Consider the following 6,738-nt stretch of genomic DNA (forward strand, 5'->3'; position numbering starts at 1 on the left):
TGCCGGACACATGGAGGAGCTGATCCCCATGGAGACTGGCGAAGAGGGCCGCATCCACTTTGGCCCTCAGCCAAATATGATTCCGATGACCCATATGGCTCTGGAGTCGGGCGAGCAGCCCCCTTTGAAGGGGAGGGGGGGGGTGCGCTGCTTCCACCGGTGGCCCCTGTCCATCCAGGGGCGCCGAATAACCTGATGGAGGCGCTACGAGGCGCCTCCGTCGTGGACGAGCACCGTGTCCTTATGGGTGCGGTGATCGAGAAGGTTCAGTCCGCCAAGAGTGGACTGAATGAAGCCTGCAGCAACCTGTTGATAGGTTTCGAGGTAAGAAAGAGAAAAAAACCCGTGTAGACAGTAGCCCCTGAGACACCGTCCAGTGTTCGGCAAGAAGAACCGGACAGAGGATCAATCATTTGTTATAGGAGACTAACGTAATATGTATGGATAAGCAGGCGTCGCTGTTGGCCGCAACCTCGCATGCTGCCGAAGTCTCTGAACTGAGGCAGAGGCTAGAGCGGACCAAAACGAGCTCGGCGAGGTTAGGGTTCGGCTCTGGGAGAAGCAAGGTGAGTGACGACTTGCTGTGTGTTCGGAAGGAGTAGGCGCTATATATTGACCGCAGTGTCGTAACATGTGCAGGAGCTGTGACCGAGGTCGAGGCCCTGAGGAAGGCCCTGGGCGAGGCCGAGGAGAAGGCTGTCCAGTAGCAAGCCGCCCGTAAGAAGCTCAAGGCCCGGGTCAAAGAAGTCCAGCAGGAGCTCCAGGATGCGGTGAAAAAATGCGAGGCCTCGGAGCATGATGCGTCGGTTCAAGGGACCGAAGTCACCAAGGCTCGTCAGAATGCGGAGACCGCACGGAATGAGGCCCAGGCCGCCCTCCAGGAGATCCAGGAGGCCAAGAAGATCACGATGGGTAAGGCATTTAAGTTGCAAAGCAAGTATGCGGAGAAGCAGTACCTTTTACTAACCCGGGTTCGGAGTTCCCCAGGGGATTTTACGGATTTGCCACGCAGTGTATCAGACGCCACGGAGTTCTATCGAGCCGAAGGAGGGGGTTCTACGGAGAGGCTATTCTGGTCGCAGCATGCGGCACCAGAGCATCCCGTGTCCTTCACCGATCAGCTGAAACAACTAGTGGAGCTGCATAGGGTGGCTGAACTAGCCATTAAGGATTTGATAATCCGGCTATGGCCGACCGAAGCTATGCCAGACAGATACTTCAGACTCGTGAGGCGGATGGTGAACGCCTGTCCTTGGCTGGATGTTGTCAAGCGCTCGGCCTGCATTGAAGGCGCACGCATGGCCTTCACCCGTTGCAAGATGTGGTGGGCGAAGATGGACGCCGTCGAGGTGACCAGAGGGCCACCGGAGGGCAAGGAGTACCGCACACCCGAAAGGTATTTTGCGGATGTCCTAGAGGGGTCTTGCCTTGCGGTAGCACAATGTTCGCAGGACATTGTATTTGAATAAATGTATTCGTGTTGCCTTTGCCTTGTATTATGAAAACAAAGCCTATTTGTAATATAATTTTGTTATGCTTTAATTGTTTTCTCCCGTGTGGCCGTGTTGTATGTAATCTGAGGGTTGGCCAGTCGTCGGCTTCTGCCCTCATGTAGGTAGTACGGAGGTGTTCGAGATGGAATCTAAACAATCTTGATTCAATTATATGGTCCTTGAAGGAGTTGTTTAGCGCAACGAACAAGGCAAGCAGACTATGCGGCTTAAACGCCCTCACTTAGCCATAGGAGTTTTATAATAAAGCATGGGCGCAGCCCCTGGTTCAAACCAGAGTGCTATCAGCATATGATCGGGTAGTGCCGATCTTTCGCATAATGCAGAAAAAATCTCCAGCGATTTGTAACCCTCGAACAGCTGACCGGCTCTCGCCGTATCATGACAGTTAGTTTTTGGCTTTCTCTATTGAGGCGCTCATCTAGTCAAGGCCAAGGCACAATCGCAGTAGTTCTCCCTTTACTACCCTAGCCGATTTAGCGGAACGTAGGGTAGCAAGCACAGGAGCCGGGCAACCCAACTATTGACCAAAGACATGATTCGGAGCCAATGCATATAATGCTAAATTCAGGGTGCCGAACTTATCTTTAAGGAGTGTTCAGACTTTGTTGCCATATAGTGGGGCGATGAGGAGCCCCTGGCAAATGTGAAACGTACCAAAGTGTATGGTTGCTAGGAAATAAGTAATTTAAAGGAAAACAGAAGGAGAACCGAGATAGTATCTGGGGTCCTTGAATTTGGACCATGAACCATTTCCATTATAGTTGGGTTAATGTGTCAAAGCACATTGATACAAAATAGTGCAATAAGCAACCGGCTATTTGACATGCCACAACCAAAGGCGAGCTGCGTGTGGGTCCTGAAAACGGATAGAGTAATCGCTAAGTTAGCCTCTAGGGCTTCCCATGTATGCCCGTGCTCGGTGTCAATCCGGTGTGTTTATCCTTTGACAGGACCATTAATCAGGCCGTTGAAGGAGGCCCACATAAGAGAAACCTGAAAAAGGGAAAGGAAATAGTAAAGTTATATGTGTGTCCGGGATCGGTCTAGCCGAACTGTAGATCCCGGGCTAGCTTGTGCCTCCGTCGATGCCCATGGAATTTTGAGTGCGTAATTATGTACGCGTGGTACGAATGCCACTACCTCATCGGGACTAGGACGGAGGCCGAGTTGCTAATCGAGCTCTTGACGAGTAGCGCTGTCCTGTTGCGGTGTGGTCCGGACCCTCTTGGTGATGTCCAGGGGCTCGGCAGCCGGATTACGGTTCTGCTTGAGAAGGCCACTCTGTACCTCTGCTGCAAGGGCGGCTGTGTGCTCTTCTGTTCGGAGGGAGCGTTCAGTGTTGCCATTGACTGTTATGACACCGCGTGGACCGGGCATCTTGAGCTTGAGATAAGCATAGTGTGGCGCTGTGTTGAATCTAGCAAACGCGGTTCGTCCGAGCAGTGTGTGGTAGCCGCTGCGGAAGGGGACGATATCGAAGATTAACTCTTCGCTTCGGAAGTTGTCCGAAGAACCGAAGACCACCTCCAGCGTGATTGAGCCCGTACAACGGGCCTCTACGCCTGGTATGACTCCTTTAAAGGTAGTCCTTGTGGGTTTGGTTCGTGAGGGATTAATGCCCATCTTCCGCACTATATCCTGATAGAGCAGGTTGAGGCTGCTTCCACCGTCCATCAGGACTCGTGTCCGGTGAAATCCGTCAATGATTGGGTCAAGGACCAGTGCGGCCGAACCGCCATGGCGGATACTAGTTGGGTGATCTTGACGATCGAAGGTGATCGGGAATGACGACCATAGATTGAATTTTGGGGCGACTGGCTCTACCGCGTAGACATCCTGGAGTGCTCGCTTGCGCTCCCTTTTGGGGATGTGTGTAGCGTATATCATGTTCACCGTTTTGACTTGAGGGGGAAATTTCTTCTGCCCCCCAGTGTTCAGCTGCTGGGGCTCTTCGTCCTCGTCCTCGCTTTGTGATCCCTTTTCTTTGTTCTCGGCATTCAACTTGCCAGCCTGTTTAAAAACCCAACAATCTCTGTTGGTATGATTGGCTTGTTTATCTGGGGTGCAATGTATCTGGCACAGACGATCGAGTATGCGGTCCAGGCTGGATGGCCCCTCACTATTCCTTTTGTAGGGCTTCTTCCGTTGGTCGGACTTGGAGCCGCTGAATCCGGCGTTAACTATGGTGTCATCGGTGTTATCACCATTGTTTCGGCGTTTGTGCCTATTGCGCCGGAGCTTGCCGGTGCCGTTCTTGGCCTCGGAGGGCCCTGCCTCGCTGTCTATGTTTTTGCTATGAGCCAGCCAGCTGTCCTCACCCGCGCAAAAGCGGGTCATGAGTGCTGTGAGGGCTGCCATGGATTTCGGCTTTTCTTGGCCAAGATGGCGTGCTAGCCATTCGTCACAGATGCTGTGTTTAAAGGCCGCTAGGGCTTCGGCATCCAGACAGTCAACGATTTGGTTCTTTTTGGTTAGGAACCTAGTCCAGAATTTTCTGGCTGATTCCCCAGGTTGTTGAACTATGTGGCTTAAGTCATCGTCATCGGGTGGCCGAACATATGTACCTTGGAAGTTGTCAAGGAAGGCTTCTTCCAAGTCCTCCCAGCTGCCGATGGAGTTTTCAGGCAGGCTATTTAACCAGTGTTGAGCTAGCCCTTTGAGCTTTAGTGGGAGGTATTTGATGGCGTGGAGGTCGTCTCCGCGGGCCATGTGGATGTGGAGAATAAAGTCCTCAATCCATACTGCGGGATTAGTTTTTCCGTCGTATGATTCAATATTGACGGGCTTGAACCCCTCGGGGAATTCGTAATCCATTACTTCATCTGTGAAGCAGAGAGGGTGTGCGGCGCCTCTATATCGGGCCGCGTCACAGCGCACCTCCGATGAAGTTCGTCTGTGGTTATCGGCCCGGGTGTGACTAGGTTTGTCACGTTCGAATAGGTAGCCGACATCCCGAGTTGGGAGGCGTCCTCGCGATCCGTAGATTGATCTGGGATGTCCTGCTCTGCTGTCCAGATCCTGCCGAAGTTCATATGCATGATCCCGAGTTGTTTTGTCCCTATTTTTACGAGGCGGTGGGGCGGGCGGTTGTTCGGCCTGAGTTGTCGTTTTATCCCGACCGCAGGGTGGTCGGTCCGCCGCACTATCCCGGCTACGTGGTGGTCGGTCCTCATTATGCGAGGGAGGTATGGGATCTGGTGCCTCCTCATCAAACTAAGGTAGCAGTCTACGCGTTGGGTAACTCTTGGCTGGGCACTTAAGGCCGTATTCTTCGGCTACCAGGACATCAGTCCATCTGTCAATGAGTAGGTCTTGATCGACTTGGAGCTGCTGGTGCTTTTTCTTTAGGCTTCTGGCAGTAGCTATTTGCTTGCTCAAGAAAACCAAAAAACTCCAAAAATATTTTAGTGTGTTTCTCTGAATTTCTTTTCTTTTTATTCGAGTTGTACCATGGAGAAGACCACGATGAAAATGTTGAGTGGCTCTCATGTGAATAATTGTTGATCTAATAAAGAGCCCATTTTACCTTGTCTTCTGCTGTTGAATAAAATTTTTGCAGATTCCAGCTTAGTCCACGGCACTCTTGCACTATTATTATGTTCACATCATTCGATCGTGCAGGTGAAAGGCAATAATGATGACATTCGATGAACTGGCCGTGGCAGAGAGAAACTGGTATGAACTCGACTTATTCTATTTGTGTAAATGTTTAACCTAGTATCCATGATTCAACGTATTATGATTAAACATGTTTGCAATGACAATTATATATTATAGTTTCTCATGCCATGCATAAGTAGCTGGGAGTGGATAATGATTTATCTTGGATATCAACATTGCGTTAAAATGATTGTGATGTAGTATGATGATATGGTATCCTCCTCTGAATGTTCGAGTGGCTTTGACTTGGCACATGTTCATGCATGTAGTTGAATCAAAACCAACATAGCCTCTATGATATTTATGTTCATGGTGTTCATATCCTACTCATGCTAGTGTCCAATGTTACTTATGCATAATGCATGGTTATGACCGTTGTTGCTATCTAGCTAGCCGCTTCTCAATCTAATTACTAGCCTTCGCCTGTAATAGGTGGGAATTCTGCTTGTACATCAAAAACCTTGAACCCAAAAGTTATTCCAGATGAGTCCACCATACCTACCTATATGCGGTATTACCCTGCTGTCCTAAGTAAATTTGCATGTGCCACTGTCGGTGTCAAAACCGACGGATCTCGGGTAGGGGGTCCTGAACTGTGCGTCTAGGGTCGATGGTAACAGGAGACGGGGGACACGATGTTTTACCCAGGTTTGGGCCCTCTCTATGGACGTAATACCCTACTTCCTGCTTGATTGATCTTGATGAATATGAGTATTGCAAGAGTTGATCTACCACGAGATCGTAATGGCTAAACCCTAGAAGCCTAGCCTGTATGACTATGATAATGAATATCTCCTTTCCGGACTAACCCCTTCGGTTTATATAGGCACCAGGGGGATCTAGGGTTTACATAGAGTCGATTACATAAGAAGGAATCTTCATAGTCGGTCGCCAAGCTTGCCTCCCACGCCAAGTAGAGTCCAATCCGGACATGGGTACAGTCTTCGGCCTTCATGTCTTCACAGCCCATCAGTCCGGCCCATGGATAACAGGCCAGACGCCCGAGGACCCCTTAGTCCAGGACTCCCTCAGCCACCTCTAAAAACTTCTAAACAAATATCATTTTTGTGTGCCAGGATCGTTCATGGAACGACAGGAGGTGGTCGGTATCTTCCATGCTAAACGGGTTATTCTCAGGTCGAGTATTTATTCACTTGCCATCACACGAGAAAAGGGCGGTAATAGGGATGCCCAGTCCCGAACTGCAAACTGAAAAAGAGTTAATCTCTCAAATAATCAAGCAAAAACTCCCAATGGAGTCAAAGCCTTTACTTTTATCACTTGGGAACCGCCACTAGCATGCTTAGCATGGAAGATATTGATAACTGATAGTCATGAAGTAAATGAGAAGGGTGCATGTCTCAAAATATCGTTAACTCTGTTTTAAAAACATGAGCTCTGGCACCTCTGCAAATCACTGCTTCCCTCTGTGAAGGGACTATCCATTTACTTTTATGTTGTGTCATCACCTTCTAAAACAAGCGCTAGAACCTGAGAGCACAGCTGTCATGACTTATGCATTGTGTGTAGCTAATGTTGGGTGCATCATGACTGGATCTTTTCT

This window comes from Triticum urartu, chromosome 1 (assembly GCF_003073215.2).
Source record: "Triticum urartu cultivar G1812 chromosome 1, Tu2.1, whole genome shotgun sequence".
NCBI classification, from domain to species: domain Eukaryota; kingdom Viridiplantae; phylum Streptophyta; class Magnoliopsida; order Poales; family Poaceae; genus Triticum; species Triticum urartu.